The sequence below is a fragment of the Taudactylus pleione genome, unplaced genomic scaffold (genome assembly GCF_031769625.1).
Source record: "Taudactylus pleione unplaced genomic scaffold, aTauple2 ptg001271l, whole genome shotgun sequence".
NCBI classification, from domain to species: domain Eukaryota; kingdom Metazoa; phylum Chordata; class Amphibia; order Anura; family Myobatrachidae; genus Taudactylus; species Taudactylus pleione.
In genome coordinates, this window is record NW_028285671.1 from 638,549 (window position 1) to 657,534 (window position 18,986).

Below are 18,986 nucleotides of genomic sequence, written 5' to 3' on the forward strand. Positions count from 1 at the left end.
GTAATATTTGCACTGTTTGCCCACTTAGCTGACTTTAAAAGATTAAATATATGGTGATTAGCATATGGTAAGTATTATAAATGTAAACACATATACATTGATTTATAATGGTATATGATATAAAGTGGTTTTTAAAAAGATTATTTTTGCTTTGTTCTCAAGTATGGTCGGCTCCTTGTGTCAGAGCTTGGGCTGGTAGTTAGAAACTGCAGCAGTAAATTAGGAGCCAGGTATCCAAGAGACAGAACTGCAACTCCCAACCAAACAGCAGATGCACCCCTATATTTCTGTCTTTTTCTCCTGTAAATGTTTTTTCATTTGGCCTGGTTCTATTTTCGCCCATCCTTTCCTCCTCCTCCTTAATCTATACTTTCATTTCTTTGATTCATTGTTACCAAAAGAGAGCAGAGGATTTCAATGTCATTTAGAGCCTTGGAGTTATTATTTTTTTTCAATTCATCTCTATGTTATCAATTAACATATGCAGACTTCTTTCCCTCCCTCTCTTTCTCTCTGGGTGCATGATTTGTGAATGCACTGCCTCCTGCAAGCCTCTGCCACACCCACAAGCCAACTGGCAGCCTTCCTTTCTTCATTTCTTGTCTCAGCAGTTAATCAGATAGTCTAAGACCTTAATTGGAATGTTAACAGTGTTTATGGAATGTTCACACTGTCCAGGGAATGTTCAGAACTCTACGGAATATTCATACTGTCCACGGAATGTTCAGGAGTGGCTGCCATGCAGTCACCATGGCAATAGAATGTAAACAGTCAGCTAGCAGATTCTGCCACTATAACAACATTCTTCTATGATGTCACAATCTACTGCTGCTTATAACCATTGCACTTCCTCGGAGAAGCTTACTTGAGGGAGACAAACACCTCGAGATGCATCATATCACTGCTCGTTCTTGCAAATGGAGAAAATGAATGCCTCCAGCTGGTCCCAAGTTAAACAATGAGGAAAATTCAAGCATTGCAAACCTATAATATATTTTCAAAAGATGACAGAAATTTTCTGAATAGATAATGTGAACTACTCTAGCAAATTTTGCCTCAGTATAGAAATGTAACAAATACCCAATTTGTCAGAAGTAATGGATAGCAATTCATGGCTCCAACAGTTGTATCCATGTGGTTACCCCCGCAATGGTGCGAAAAAGTAAAAACAGGAGACCTGATAATCAATTTCTAAATGGCATTGCAAAAGTGTCTTAGGGGTTGGATAGTCTTGACACAAACAATAGAATATATTCATTATTTAATTAACCAATCCTCTGCAAATACATCCACTTTACAGGGACTTTGACTTTAGTCCCGGAATTAGGCCTAAATAGAGGCAGATAAATGGAGACAAGACATTGAGACACCAAAAGGTCAGTCCTCTTCTTATCAGTTGTTTAATGAATGATATGAAGTGTTTCTAAATGCAAAAGTGTAAGCAGATGAGTGCAGCAGCAGGTTGTATTCACATGTGATTGTAGAACAAGCACTGGGGGCATAGGCCCCATTTCTCCCCATCCCCTCAAAGCCAAATGGCCCCCATTGAAGGGAAAAAACTGAATCTTCAGGTCCCCCTTCACCGATGCTAGTGGGACCCTTGGACATACTTGATCCCTTGAGCAAATTTGTTTTTGTTTTTTTTTGTTTTTTAAATGGTCTCCCTAATTTTAGTGGTATATGATTTATACTACCCCTAATGGCATTTGAGTTTTCTGTTCACTTCTTCCACATGTTACATGGCTATGTATGTGATGTAACAAGGTGGGAGTTTGTTCCCAATCCTGGTGTTGGATGGGAGCCTTTTGGCTCCAGGGATGTCAAAGATGGGCTTTCTGGCTCTGAGTTGATGGAGAGAAATAAGGCTCATGTGCCCAGTGCATTTTTACAGTTTCTTGGATGATTGGAGCCAGGGGTATAGCTATAGGGAGTGGTGCACTCCCCTAGGTCACTTCAGGCCTAACACCATGAAGATGCACTGCTGCAGCCAATAGATTTTGCTTGGTACTGTGTAAAAATCTACCTTGCCCCAATAACAGGGAAGCCATAGTTGGAGACAGTAGTGTAGTGCATAACCACAATCTCAAGAGCATCACAGGTCCTATATACTTTTTTTATTGAAGCCTTAAATCTATGCTCCAATCACCCAGGAGAGTGTAAAAGCATGTTTTGGAAACAAGCACCATTTCTCTTTAAACCACGAAAGCCAAAGACCCACCATCACAGAGAGCAGGGCTGCACCTGACAGAGCAGCCAAACAGCACCTTAGATTCAGGGTTTTCAGGCTCTCTTATGGCTCAAAGCTTGGGGTTGCGCTTCTGATTTGTTACTTATCAGACACAAGCAGCTACCTCACATAGAGAGACATTGATAATTGTTGAGGAACTCAATGGGTAGTATAAATCATATGCTATTACAATTAGTGAGAGCTTTTCTTTAATAAAAAAGAAATAAATCTATATATATATTATAATTTGCAGTACATATCATATGCTAACCACCCATAATTCAATGCTTAAATGTTAACTAAGCAAATAGATAGTGCGCACATTACTTTATTTATAAGCATAAAGTTTAGCTGCAAAATATTTTGCATATATTCAAATTATTTCACAGCTTGTACAGTTTAAGTGTAAATGAAGTAATATTTGCACTGTTTGCCCACTTAGCTGACTTTAAAAGATTAAATATATGGTGATTAGCATATGGTAAGTATTATAAATGTAAACACATATACATTGATTTATAATGGTATATGATATAAAGTGGTTTATAAAAAGATTATTTTTGCTTTGTTCTCAAGTATGGTCGGCTCCTTGTGTCAGAGCTTGGGCTGGTAGTTAGAAACTGCAGCAGTAAATTAGGAGCCAGGTATCCAAGAGACAGAACTGCAACTCCCAACCAAACAGCAGATGCACCCCTATATTTCTGTCTTTTTCTCCTGTAAATGTTTTTTCATTTGGCCTGGTTCTATTTTCGCCCATCCTTTCCTCCTCCTCCTTAATCTATACTTTCATTTCTTTGATTCATTGTTACCAAAAGAGAGCAGAGGATTTCAATGTCATTTAGAGCCTTGGAGTTATTATTTTTTTTCAATTCATCTCTATGTTATCAATTAACATATGCAGACTTCTTTCCCTCCCTCTCTTTCTCTCTGGGTGCATGATTTGTGAATGCACTGCCTCCTGCAAGCCTCTGCCACACCCACAAGCCAACTGGCAGCCTTCCTTTCTTCATTTCTTGTCTCAGCAGTTAATCAGATAGTCTAAGACCTTAATTGGAATGTTAACAGTGTTTATGGAATGTTCACACTGTCCACGGAATGTTCAGAACTCTACGGAATATTCATACTGTCCACGGAAAGTTCAGGAGTGGCTGCCATGCAGTCACCATGGCAATAGAATGTAAACAGTCAGCTAGCAGATTCTGCCACTATAACAACATTCTTCTATGATGTCACAATCTACTGCTGCTTATAACCATTGCACTTCCTCGGAGAAGCTTACTTGAGGGAGACAAACACCTCGAGATGCATCATATCACTGCTCGTTCTTGCAAATGGAGAAAATGAATGCCTCCAGCTGGTCCCAAGTTAAACAATGAGGAAAATTCAAGCATTGCAAACCTAAAATATATTTTCAAAAGATGACAGAAATTTTCTGAATAGATAATGTGAACTACTCTAGCAAATTTTGCCTCAGTATAGAAATGTAACAAATACCCAATTTGTCAGAAGTAATGGATAGCAATTCATGGCTCCAACAGTTGTATCCATGTGGTTACCCCCGCAATGGTGCGAAAAAGTAAAAACAGGAGACCTGATAATCAATTTCTAAATGGCATTGCATAAGTGTCTTAGGGGTTGGATAGTCTTGACACAAACAATAGAATATATTCATTATTTAATTAACCAATCCTCTGCAAATACATCCACTTTACAGGGACTTTGACTTTAGTCCCGGAATTAGGCCTAAATAGAGGCAGATAAATGGAGACAAGACATGGAGACACCAAAAGGTCAGTCCTCTTCTTATCAGTTGTTTAATGAATGATATGAAGTGTTTCTAAATGCAAAAGTGTAAGCAGATGAGTGCAGCAGCAGGTTGTATTCACATGTGATTGTAGAACAAGCACTGGGGGCATAGGTCCCATTTCTCCCCATCCCCTCAAAGCCAAATGGCCCCCATTGAAGGGAAAAAACTGAATCTTCAGGTCCCCCTTCACCGATGCTAGTGGGACCCTTGGACATACTTGATCCCTTGAGCAAATTTGTTTTTGTTTTTTTTTGTTTTTTAAATGGTCTCCCTAATTTTAGTGGTATATGATTTATACTACCCCTAATGGCATTTGAGTTTTCTGTTCACTTCTTCCACATGTTACATGGCTATGTATGTGATGTAACAAGGTGGGAGTTTGTTCCCAATCCTGGTGTTGGATGGGAGCCTTTTGGCTCCAGGGATGTCAAAGATGGGCTTTCTGGCTCTGAGTTGATGGAGAGAAATAAGGCTCATGTGCCCAGTGCATTTTTACAGTTTCTTGGATGATTGGAGCCAGGGGTATAGCTATAGGGAGTGGTGCACTCCCCTAGGACACTTCAGGCCTAACACCATGAAGATGCACTGCTGCAGCCCATAGGTTTTGCTTGGTACTGTGTAAAAATCTACCTTGCCCCAATACAGGGAAGCCATAGTTGGAGACAGTAGTGTAGTGCATAACCACAATCTCAAGAGCATCACAGGTCCTATATACTTTTTTTATTGAAGCCTTAAATCTATGCTCCAATCACCCAGGAGAGTGTAAAAGCATGTTTTGGAAATAAGCACCATTTCTCTTTAAACCACGAAAGCCAAAGACCCACCATCACAGAGAGCAGGGCTGCACCTGACAGAGCAGCCAAACAGCACCTTAGATTCAGGGTTTTCAGGCTCCCTTATGGCTCAAAGCTTGGGGTTGCGCTTCTGATTTGTTACTTATCAGACACAAGCAGCTACCTCACATAGAGAGACATTGATAATTGTTGAGGAACTCAATGGGTAGTATAAATCATATGCTATTACAATTAGTGAGAGCTTTTCTTTAATAAAAAAGAAATAAATCTATATATATATTATAATTTGCAGTACATATCATATGCTAACCACCCATAATTCAATGCTTAAATGTTAACTAAGCAAATAGATAGTGCGCACATTACTTTATTTATAAGCATAAAGTTTAGCTGCAAAATATTTTGCATATATTCAAATTATTTCACAGCTTGTACAGTTTAAGTGTAAATGAAGTAATATTTGCACTGTTTGCCCACTTAGCTGACTTTAAAAGATTAAATATATGGTGATTAGCATATGGTAAGTATTATAAATGTAAACACATATACATTGATTTATAATGGTATATGATATAAAGTGGTTTATAAAAAGATTATTTTTGCTTTGTTCTCAAGTATGGTCGGCTCCTTGTGTCAGAGCTTGGGCTGGTAGTTAGAAACTGCAGCAGTAAATTAGGAGCCAGGTATCCAAGAGACAGAACTGCAACTCCCAACCAAACAGCAGATGCACCCCTATATTTCTGTCTTTTTCTCCTGTAAATGTTTTTTCATTTGGCCTGGTTCTATTTTCCCCCATCCTTTCCTCCTCCTCCTTAATCTATACTTTCATTTCTTTGATTCATTGTTACCAAAAGAGCAGAGGATTTCAATGTCATTTAGAGCCTTGGAGTTATTATTTTTTTTCAATTCATCTCTATGTTATCAATTAACATATGCAGACTTCTTTCCCTCCCTCTCTTTCTCTCTGGGTGCATGATTTGTGAATGCACTGCCTCCTGCAAGCCTCTGCCACACCCACAAGCCAACTGGCAGCCTTCCTTTCTTCATTTCTTGTCTCAGCAGTTAATCAGATAGTCTAAGACCTTAATTGGAATGTTAACAGTGTTTATGGAATGTTCACACTGTCCACGGAATGTTCAGAACTCTACGGAATATTCATACTGTCCACAGAATGTTCAGGAGTGGCTGCCATGCAGTCACCATGGCAATAGAATGTAAACAGTCAGCTAGCAGATTCTGCCACTATAACAACATTCTTCTATGATGTCACAATCTACTGCTGCTTATAACCATTGCACTTCCTCGGAGAAGCTTACTTGAGGGAGACAAACACCTCGAGATGCATCATATCACTGCTCGTTCTTGCAAATGGAGAAAATGAATGCCTCCAGCTGGTCCCAAGTTAAACAATGAGGAAAATTCAAGCATTGCAAACCTAAAATATATTTTCAAAAGATGACAGAAATTTTCTGAATAGATAATGTGAACTACTCTAGCAAATTTTGCCTCAGTATAGAAATGTAACAAATACCCAATTTGTCAGAAGTAATGGATAGCAATTCATGGCTCCAACAGTTGTATCCATGTGGTTACCCCCGCAATGGTGCGAAAAAGTAAAAACAGGAGACCTGATAATCAATTTCTAAATGGCATTGCAAAAGTGTCTTAGGGGTTGGATAGTCTTGACACAAACAATAGAATATATTCATTATTTAATTAACCAATCCTCTGCAAATACATCCACTTTACAGGGACTTTGACTTTAGTCCCGGAATTAGGCCTAAATAGAGGCAGATAAATGGAGACAAGACATGGAGACACCAAAAGGTCAGTCCTCTTCTTATCAGTTGTTTAATGAATGATATGAAGTGTTTCTACATGCAAAAGTGTAAGCAGATGAGTGCAGCAGCAGGTTGTATTCACATGTGATTGTAGAACAAGCACTGGGGGCATAGGCCCCATTTCTCCCCATCCCCTCAAAGCCAAATGGCCCCCATTGAAGGGAAAAAACTGAATCTTCAGGTCCCCCTTCACCGATGCTAGTGGGACCCTTGGACATACTTGATCCCTTGAGCAAATTTGTTTTTGTTTTTTTTGTTTTTTAAATGGTCTCCCTAATTTTAGTGGTATATGATTTATACTACCCCTAATGGCATTTGAGTTTTCTGTTCACTTCTTCCACATGTTACATGGCTATGTATGTGATGTAACAAGATGGGAGTTTGTTCCCAATCCTTGTGTTGGATGGGAGCCTTTTGGCTCCAGGGATGTCAAAGATGGGCTTTCTGGCTCTGAGTTGATGGAGAGAAATAAGGCTCATGTGCCCAGTGCATTTTTACAGTTTCTTGGATGATTGGAGCCAGGGGTATAGCTATAGGGAGTGGTGCACTCCCCTAGGTCACTTCAGGCCTAACACCATGAAGATGCACTGCTGCAGCCAATAGGTTTTGCTTGGTACTGTGTAAAAATCTACCTTGCCCCAATACAGGGAAGCCATAGTTGGAGACAGTAGTGTAGTGCATAACCACAATCTCAAGAGCATCACAGGTCCTATATACTTTTTTTATTGAAGCCTTAAATCTATGCTCCAATCACCCAGGAGAGTGTAAAAGCATGTTTTGGAAATAAGCACCATTTCTCTTTAAACCATGAAAGCCAAAGACCCACCATCACAGAGAGCAGGGCTGCACCTGACAGAGCAGCCAAACAGCACCTTAGATTCAGGGTTTTCAGGCTCTCTTATGGCTCAAAGCTTGGGGTTGTGCTTCTGATTTGTTACTTATCAGACACAAGCAGCTACCTCACATAGAGAGACATTGATAATTGTTGAGGAACTCAATGGGTAGTATAAATCATATGCTATTACAATTAGTGAGAGCTTTTCTTTAATAAAAAAGAAATAAATCTATATATATATTATAATTTGCAGTACATATCATATGCTAACCACCCATAATTCAATGCTTAAATGTTAACTAAGCAAATAGATAGTGCGCACATTACTTTATTTATAAGCATAAAGTTTAGCTGCAAAATATTTTGCATATATTCAAATTATTTCACAGCTTGTACAGTTTAAGTGTAAATGAAGTAATATTTGCACTGTTTGCCCACTTAGCTGACTTTAAAAGATTAAATATATGGTGATTAGCATATGGTAAGTATTATAAATGTAAACACATATACATTGATTTATAATGGTATATGATATAAAGTGGTTTATAAAAAGATTATTTTTGCTTTGTTCTCAAGTATGGTCGGCTCCTTGTGTCAGAGCTTGGGCTGGTAGTTAGAAACTGCAGCAGTAAATTAGGAGCCAGGTATCCAAGAGACAGAACTGCAACTCCCAACCAAACAGCAGATGCACCCCTATATTTCTGTCTTTTTCTCCTGTAAATGTTTTTTCATTTGGCCTGGTTCTATTTTCGCCCATCCTTTCCTCCTCCTCCTTAATCTATACTTTCATTTCTTTGATTCATTGTTACCAAAAGAGAGCAGAGGATTTCAATGTCATTTAGAGCCTTGGAGTTATTATTTTTTTTCAATTCATCTCTATGTTATCAATTAACATATGCAGACTTCTTTCCCTCCCTCTCTTTCTCTCTGGGTGCATGATTTGTGAATGCACTGCCTCCTGCAAGCCTCTGCCACACCCACAAGCCAACTGGCAGCCTTCCTTTCTTCATTTCTTGTCTCAGCAGTTAATCAGATAGTCTAAGACCTTAATTGGAATGTTAACAGTGTTTATGGAATGTTCACACTGTCCACGGAATGTTCAGAACTCTACGGAATATTCATACTGTCCACAGAATGTTCAGGAGTGGCTGCCATGCAGTCACCATGGCAATAGAATGTAAACAGTCAGCTAGCAGATTCTGCCACTATAACAACATTCTTCTATGATGTCACAATCTACTGCTGCTTATAACCATTGCACTTCCTCGGAGAAGCTTACTTGAGGGAGACAAACACCTCGAGATGCATCATATCACTGCTCGTTCTTGCAAATGGAGAAAATGAATGCCTCCAGCTGGTCCCAAGTTAAACAATGAGGAAAATTCAAGCATTGCAAACCTAAAATATATTTTCAAAAGATGACAGAAATTTTCTGAATAGATAATGTGAACTACTCTAGCAAATTTTGCCTCAGTATAGAAATGTAACAAATACCCAATTTGTCAGAAGTAATGGATAGCAATTCATGGCTCCAACAGTTGTATCCATGTGGTTACCCCCGCAATGGTGCGAAAAAGTAAAAACAGGAGACCTGATAATCAATTTCTAAATGGCATTGCAAAAGTGTCTTAGGGGTTGGATAGTCTTGACACAAACAATAGAATATATTCATTATTTAATTAACCAATCCTCTGCAAATACATCCACTTTACAGGGACTTTGACTTTAGTCCCGGAATTAGGCCTAAATAGAGGCAGATAAATGGAGACAAGACATGGAGACACCAAAAGGTCAGTCCTCTTCTTATCAGTTGTTTAATGAATGATATGAAGTGTTTCTACATGCAAAAGTGTAAGCAGATGAGTGCAGCAGCAGGTTGTATTCACATGTGATTGTAGAACAAGCACTGGGGGCATAGGCCCCATTTCTCCCCATCCCCTCAAAGCCAAATGGCCCCCATTGAAGGGAAAAAACTGAATCTTCAGGTCCCCCTTCACCGATGCTAGTGGGACCCTTGGACATACTTGATCCCTTGAGCAAATTTGTTTTTGTTTTTTTTTGTTTTTTAAATGGTCTCCCTAATTTTAGTGGTATATGATTTATACTACCCCTAATGGCATTTGAGTTTTCTGTTCACTTCTTCCACATGTTACATGGCTATGTATGTGATGTAACAAGATGGGAGTTTGTTCCCAATCCTTGTGTTGGATGGGAGCCTTTTGGCTCCAGGGATGTCAAAGATGGGCTTTCTGGCTCTGAGTTGATGGAGAGAAATAAGGCTCATGTGCCCAGTGCATTTTTACAGTTTCTTGGATGATTGGAGCCAGGGGTATAGCTATAGGGAGTGGTGCACTCCCCTAGGTCACTTCAGGCCTAACACCATGAAGATGCACTGCTGCAGCCAATAGGTTTTGCTTGGTACTGTGTAAAAATCTACCTTGCCCCAATACAGGGAAGCCATAGTTGGAGACAGTAGTGTAGTGCATAACCACAATCTCAAGAGCATCACAGGTCCTATATACTTTTTTTATTGAAGCCTTAAATCTATGCTCCAATCACCCAGGAGAGTGTAAAAGCATGTTTTGGAAATAAGCACCATTTCTCTTTAAACCACGAAAGCCAAAGACCCACCATCACAGAGAGCAGGGCTGCACCTGACAGAGCAGCCAAACAGCACCTTAGATTCAGGGTTTTCAGGCTCTCTTATGGCTCAAAGCTTGGGGTTGCGCTTCTGATTTGTTACTTATCAGACACAAGCAGCTACCTCACATAGAGAGACATTGATAATTGTTGAGGAACTCAATGGGTAGTATAAATCATATGCTATTACAATTAGTGAGAGCTTTTCTTTAATAAAAAAGAAATAAATCTATATATATATTATAATTTGCAGTACATATCATATGCTAACCACCCATAATTCAATGCTTAAATGTTAACTAAGCAAATAGATAGTGCGCACATTACTTTATTTATAAGCATAAAGTTTAGCTGCAAAATATTTTGCATATATTCAAATTATTTCACAGCTTGTACAGTTTAAGTGTAAATGAAGTAATATTTGCACTGTTTGCCCACTTAGCTGACTTTAAAAGATTAAATATATGGTGATTAGCATATGGTAAGTATTATAAATGTAAACACATATACGTTGATTTATAATGGTATATGATATAAAGTGGTTTATAAAAAGATTATTTTTGCTTTGTTCTCAAGTATGGTCGGCTCCTTGTGTCAGAGCTTGGGCTGGTAGTTAGAAACTGCAGCAGTAAATTAGGAGCCAGGTATCCAAGAGACAGAACTGCAACTCCCAACCAAACAGCAGATGCACCCCTATATTTCTGTCTTTTTCTCCTGTAAATGTTTTTTCATTTGGCCTGGTTCTATTTTCGCCCATCCTTTCCTCCTCCTCCTTAATCTATACTTTCATTTCTTTGATTCATTGTTACCAAAAGAGAGCAGAGGATTTCAATGTCATTTAGAGCCTTGGAGTTATTATTTTTTTTCAATTCATCTCTATGTTATCAATTAACATATGCAGACTTCTTTCCCTCCCTCTCTTTCTCTCTGGGTGCATGATTTGTGAATGCACTGCCTCCTGCAAGCCTCTGCCACACCCACAAGCCAACTGGCAGCCTTCCTTTCTTCATTTCTTGTCTCAGCAGTTAATCAGATAGTCTAAGACCTTAATTGGAATGTTAACAGTGTTTATGGAATGTTCACACTGTCCACGGAATGTTCAGAACTCTATGGAATATTCATACTGTCCACGGAATGTTCAGGAGTGGCTGCCATGCAGTCACCATGGCAATAGAATGTAAACAGTCAGCTAGCAGATTCTGCCACTATAACAACATTCTTCTATGATGTCACAATCTACTGCTGCTTATAACCATTGCACTTCCTCGGAGAAGCTTACTTGAGGGAGACAAACACCTCGAGATGCATCATATCACTGCTCGTTCTTGCAAATGGAGAAAATGAATGCCTCCAGCTGGTCCCAAGTTAAACAATGAGGAAAATTCAAGCATTGCAAACCTAAAATATATTTTCAAAAGATGACAGAAATTTTCTGAATAGATAATGTGAACTACTCTAGCAAATTTTGCCTCAGTATAGAAATGTAACAAATACCCAATTTGTCAGAAGTAATGGATAGCAATTCATGGCTCCAACAGTTGTATCCATGTGGTTACCCCCGCAATGGTGCGAAAAAGTAAAAACAGGAGACCTGATAATCAATTTCTAAATGGCATTGCAAAAGTGTCTTAGGGGTTGGATAGTCTTGACACAAACAATAGAATATATTCATTATTTAATTAACCAATCCTCTGCAAATACATCCACTTTACAGGGACTTTGACTTTAGTCCCGGAATTAGGCCTAAATAGAGGCAGATAAATGGAGACAAGACATGGAGACACCAAAAGGTCAGTCCTCTTCTTATCAGTTGTTTAATGAATGATATGAAGTGTTTCTAAATGCAAAAGTGTAAGCAGATGAGTGCAGCAGCAGGTTGTATTCACATGTGATTGTAGAACAAGCACTGGGGGCATAGGCCCCATTTCTCCCCATCCCCTCAAAGCCAAATGGCCCCCATTGAAGGGAAAAAACTGAATCTTCAGGTCCCCCTTCACCGATGCTAGTGGGACCCTTGGACATACTTGATCCCTTGAGCAAATTTGTTTTTGTTTTTTTTTGTTTTTTAAATGGTCTCCCTAATTTTAGTGGTATATGATTTATACTACCCCTAATGGCATTTGAGTTTTCTGTTCACTTCTTCCACATGTTACATGGCTATGTATGTGATGTAACAAGGTGGGAGTTTGTTCCCAATCCTGGTGTTGGATGGGAGCCTTTTGGCTCCAGGGATGTCAAAGATGGGCTTTCTGGCTCTGAGTTGATGGAGAGAAATAAGGCTCATGTGCCCAGTGCATTTGTACAGTTTCTTGGATGATTGGAGCCAGGGGTATAGCTAGAGGGAGTGGTGCACTCCCCTAGGTCACTTCAGGCCTAACACCATGAAGATGCACTGCTGCAGCCAATAGGTTTTGCTTGGTACTGTGTAAAAATCTACCTTGCCCCAATCCAGGGAAGCCATAGTTGGAGACAGTAGTGTAGTGCATAACCACAATCTCAAGAGCATCACAGGTCCTATATACTTTTTTTATTGAAGCCTTAAATCTATGCTCCAATCACCCAGGAGAGTGTAAAAGCATGTTTTAGAAATAAGCACCATTTCTCTTTAAACCACGAAAGCCAAAGACCCACCATCACAGAGAGCAGGGCTGCACCTGACAGAGCAGCCAAACAGCACCTTAGATTCAGGGTTTTCAGGCTCTCTTATGGCTCAAAGCTTGGGGTTGCGCTTCTGATTTGTTATTTATCAGACACAAGCAGCTACCTCACATAGAGAGACATTGATAATTGTTGAGGAACTCAATGGGTAGTATAAATCATATGCTATTACAATTAGTGAGAGCTTTTCTTTAATAAAAAAGAAATAAATCTATATATATATTATAATTTGCAGTACATATCATATGCTAACCACCCATAATTCAATGCTTAAATGTTAACTAAGCAAATAGATAGTGCGCACATTACTTTATTTATAAGCATAAAGTTTAGCTGCAAAATATTTTGCATATATTCAAATTATTTCACAGCTTGTACAGTTTAAGTGTAAATGAAGTAATATTTGCACTGTTTGCCCACTTAGCTGACTTTAAAAGATTAAATATATGGTGATTAGCATATGGTAAGTATTATAAATGTAAACACATATACATTGATTTATAATGGTATATGATATAAAGTGGTTTATAAAAAGATTATTTTTGCTTTGTTCTCAAGTATGGTCGGCTCCTTGTGTCAGAGCTTGGGCTGGTAGTTAGAAACTGCAGCAGTAAATTAGGAGCCAGGTATCCAAGAGACAGAACTGCAACTCCCAACCAAACAGCAGATGCACCCCTATATTTCTGTCTTTTTCTCCTGTAAATGTTTTTTCATTTGGCCTGGTTCTATTTTCGCCCATCCTTTCCTCCTCCTCCTTAATCTATACTTTCATTTCTTTGATTCATTGTTACCAAAAGAGAGCAGAGGATTTCAATGTCATTTAGAGCCTTGGAGTTATTATTTTTTTTCAATTCATCTCTATGTTATCAATTAACATATGCAGACTTCTTTCCCTCCCTCTCTTTCTCTCTGGGTGCATGATTTGTGAATGCACTGCCTCCTGCAAGCCTCTGCCACACCCACAAGCCAACTGGCAGCCTTCCTTTCTTCATTTCTTGTCTCAGCAGTTAATCAGATAGTCTAAGACCTTAATTGGAATGTTAACAGTGTTTATGGAATGTTCACACTGTCCACGGAATGTTCAGAACTCTACGGAATATTCATACTGTCCACGGAATGTTCAGGAGTGGCTGCCATGCAGTCACCATGGCAATAGAATGTAAACAGTCAGCTAGCAGATTCTGCCACTATAACAACATTCTTCTATGATGTCACAATCTACTGCTGCTTATAACCATTGCACTTCCTCGGAGAAGCTTACTTGAGGGAGACAAACACCTCGAGATGCATCATATCACTGCTCGTTCTTGCAAATGGAGAAAATGAATGCCTCCAGCTGGTCCCAAGTTAAACAATGAGGAAAATTCAAGCATTGCAAACCTAAAATATATTTTCAAAAGATGACAGAAATTTTCTGAATAGATAATGTGAACTACTCTAGCAAATTTTGCCTCAGTATAGAAATGTAACAAATACCCAATTTGTCAGAAGTAATGGATAGCAATTCATGGCTCCAACAGTTGTATCCATGTGGTTACCCCCGCAATGGTGCGAAAAAGTAAAAACAGGAGACCTGATAATCAATTTCTAAATGGCATTGCAAAAGTGTCTTAGGGGTTGGATAGTCTTGACACAAACAATAGAATATATTCATTATTTAATTAACCAATCCTCTGCAAATACATCCACTTTACAGGGACTTTGACTTTAGTCCCGGAATTAGGCCTAAATAGAGGCAGATAAATGGAGACAAGACATGGAGACACCAAAAGGTCAGTCCTCTTCTTATCAGTTGTTTAATGAATGATATGAAGTGTTTCTAAATGCAAAAGTGTAAGCAGATGAGTGCAGCAGCAGGTTGTATTCACATGTGATTGTAGAACAAGCACTGGGGGCATAGGCCCCATTTCTCCCCATCCCCTCAAAGCCAAATGGCCCCCATTGAAGGGAAAAAACTGAATCTTCAGGTCCCCCTTCACCGATGCTAGTGGGACCCTTGGACATACTTGATCCCTTGAGCAAATTTGTTTTTGTTTTTTTTTGTTTTTTAAATGGTCTCCCTAATTTTAGTGGTATATGATTTATACTACCCCTAATGGCATTTGAGTTTTCTGTTCACTTCTTCCACATGTTACATGGCTATGTATGTGATGTAACAAGGTGGGAGTTTGTTCCCAATCCTGGTGTTGGATGGGAGCCTTTTGGCTCCAGGGATGTCAAAGATGGGCTTTCTGGCTCTGAGTTGATGGAGAGAAATAAGGCTCATGTGCCCAGTGCATTTTTACAGTTTCTTGGATGATTGGAGCCAGGGGTATAGCTAGAGGGAGTGGTGCACTCCCCTAGGTCACTTCAGGCCTAACACCATGAAGATGCACTGCTGCAGCCAATAGGTTTTGCTTGGTACTGTGTAAAAATCTACCTTGCCCCAATAACAGGGAAGCCATAGTTGGAGACAGTAGTGTAGTGCATAACCACAATCTCAAGAGCATCACAGGTCCTATATACTTTTTTTATTGAAGCCTTAAATCTATGCTCCAATCACCCAGGAGAGTGTAAAAGCATGTTTTGGAAATAAGCACCATTTCTCTTTAAACCACGAAAGCCAAAGACCCACCATCACAGAGAGCAGGGCTGCACCTGACAGAGCAGCCAAACAGCACCTTAGATTCAGGGTTTTCAGGCTCTCTTATGGCTCAAAGCTTGGGGTTGCGCTTCTGATTTGTTACTTATCAGACACAAGCAGCTACCTCACATAGAGAGACATTGATAATTGTTGAGGAACTCAATGGGTAGTATAAATCATATGCTATTACAATTAGTGAGAGCTTTTCTTTAATAAAAAAGAAATAAATCTATATATATATTATAATTTGCAGTACATATCATATGCTAACCACCCATAATTCAATGCTTAAATGTTAACTAAGCAAATAGATAGTGCGCACATTACTTTATTTATAAGCATAAAGTTTAGCTGCAAAATATTTTGCATATATTCAAATTATTTCACAGCTTGTACAGTTTAAGTGTAAATGAAGTAATATTTGCACTGTTTGCCCACTTAGCTGACTTTAAAAGATTAAATATATGGTGATTAGCATATGGTAAGTATTATAAATGTAAACACATATACATTGATTTATAATGGTATATGATATAAAGTGGTTTATAAAAAGATTATTTTTGCTTTGTTCTCAAGTATGGTCAGCTCCTTGTGTCAGAGCTTGGGCTGGTAGTTAGAAACTGCAGCAGTAAATTAGGAGCCAGGTATCCAAGAGACAGAACTGCAACTCCCAACCAAACAGCAGATGCACCCCTATATTTCTGTCTTTTTCTCCTGTAAATGTTTTTTCATTTGGCCTGGTTCTATTTTCACCCATCCTTTCCTCCTCCTCCTTAATCTATACTTTCATTTCTTTGATTCATTGATACCAAAAGAGAGCAGAGGATTTCAATGTCATTTAGAGCCTTGGAGCTATTATTTTTTTTCAATTCATCTCTATGTTATCAATTAACATATGCAGACTTCTTTCCCTCCCTCTCTTTCTCTCTGGGTGCATGATTTGTGAATGCACTGCCTCCTGCAAGCCTCTGCCACACCCACAAGCCAACTGGCAGCCTTCCTTTCTTCATTTCTTGTCTCAGCAGTTAATCAGATAGTCTAAGACCTTAATTGGAATGTTAACAGTGTTTATGGAATGTTCACACTGTCCACGGAATGTTCAGAACTCTACGGAATATTCATACTGTCCACGGAATGTTCAGGAGTGGCTGCCATGCAGTCACCATGGCAATAGAATGTAAACAGTCAGCTAGCAGATTCTGCCACTATAACATCATTCTTCTATGATGTCACAATCTACTGCTGCTTATAACCATTGCACTTCCTCGGAGAAGCTTACTTGAGGGAGACAAACACCTCGAGATGCATCATATCACTGCTCGTTCTTGCAAATGGAGAAAATGAATGCCTCCAGCTGGTCCCAAGTTAAACAATGAGGAAAATTCAAGCATTGCAAACCTAAAATATATTTTCAAAAGATGACAGAAATTTTCTGAATAGATAATGTGAACTACTCTAGCAAATTTTGCCTCAGTATAGAAATGTAACAAATACCCAATTTGTCAGAAGTAAGGGATAGCAATTCATGGCTCCAACAGTTGTATCCATGTGGTTACCCCCGCAATGGTGCGAAAAAGTAAAAACAGGAGACCTGATAATCAATTTCTAAATGGCATTGCAAAAGTGTCTTAGGGGTTGGATAGTCTTGACACAAACAATAGAATATATTCATTATTTAATTAACCAATCCTCTGCAAATACATCCACTTTACAGGGACTTTGACTTTAGTCCCGGAATTAGGCCTAAATAGAGGCAGATAAATGGAGACAAGACATGGAGACACCAAAAGGTCAGTCCTCTTCTTATCAGTTGTTTAATGAATGATATGAAGTGTTTCTAAATGCAAAAGTGTAAGCAGATGAGTGCAGCAGCAGGTTGTATTCACATGTGATTGTAGAACAAGCACTGGGGGCATAGGCCCCATTTCTCCCCATCCCCTCAAAGCCAAATGGCCCCCATTGAAGGGAAAAAACTGAATCTTCAGGTCCCCCTTCACCGATGCTAGTGGGACCCTTGGACATACTTGATCCCTTGAGCAAATTTGTTTTTGTTTTTTTTGTTTTTTAAATGGTCTCCCTAATTTTAGTGGTATATGATTTATACTACCCCTAATGGCATTTGAGTTTTCTGTTCACTTCTTCCACATGTTACATGGCTATGTATGTGATGTAATAAGGTGGGAGTTTGTTCCCAATCCTGGTGTTGGATGGGAGCCTTTTGGCTCCAGGGATGTCAAAGATGGGCTTTCTGGCTCTGAGTTGATGGAGAGAAATAAGGCTCATGTGCCCAGTGCATTTTTACAGTTTCTTGGATGATTGGAGCCAGGGGTATAGCTAGAGGGAGTGGTGCACTCCCCTAGGTCACTTCAGGCCTAACACCATGAAGATGCACTGCTGCAGCCAATAGGTTTTGCTTGGTACTGTGTAAAAATCTACCTTGCCCCAATAACAGGGAAGCCATAGTTGGAGACAGTAGTGTAGTGCATAACCACAATCTCAAGAGCATCACAGGTCCTATATACTTTTTTTATTGAAGCCTTAAATCTATGCTCCAATCACCCAGGAGAATGTAAAAGCATGTTTTGGAAATAAGCACCATTTCTCTTTAAACCACGAAAGCCAAAGACCCACCATCACAGAGAGCAGGGCTGCACCAGACAGAGCAGCCAAACAGCACCTTAGATTCAGGGTTTTCAGGCTCTCTTATGGCTCAAAGCTTGGGGTTGTGCTTCTGATTTGTTACTTATCAGACACAAGCAGCTACCTCACATAGAGAGACATTGATAATTGTTGAGGAACTCAATGGGTAGTATAAATCATATGCTATTACAATTAGTGAGAGCTTTTCTTTAATAAAAAATAAATAAATCTATATATATATTATAATTTGCAGTACATATCATATGCTAACCACCAATAATTCAATGCTTAAATGTTAACTAAGCAAATAGATAGTGCGCACATTACTTTATTTATAAGCATAAAGTTTAGCTGCAAAATATTTTGCATATATTCAAATTATTTCACAGCTTGTACAGTTTAAGTGTAAATGAAGTAATATTTGCACTGTTTGCCCACTTAGCTGACTTTAAAAGATTAAATATATGGTGATTAGCATATGGTAAGTATTATAAATGTAAACACATATACATTGATTTATAATGGTATATGATATAAAGTGGTTTATAAAAAGATTATTTTTGCTTTGTTCTCAAGTATGGTCGGCTCCTTGTGTCAGAGCTTGGGCTGGTAGTTAGAAACTGCAGCAGTAAATTAGGAGCCAGGTATCCAAGAGACAGAACTGCAACTCCCAACCAAACAGCAGATGCACCCCTATATTTCTGTCTTTTTCTCCTGTAAATGTTTTTTCATTTGGCCTGGTTCTATTTTCGCCCATCCTTTCCTCCTCCTCCTTAATCTATACTTTCATTTCTTTGATTCATTGATACCAAAAGAGAGCAGAGGATTTCAATGTCATTTAGAGCCTTGAAGTTATTATTTTTTTTCAATTCATCTCTATGTTATCAATTAACATATGCAGACTTCTTTCCCTCCCTCTCT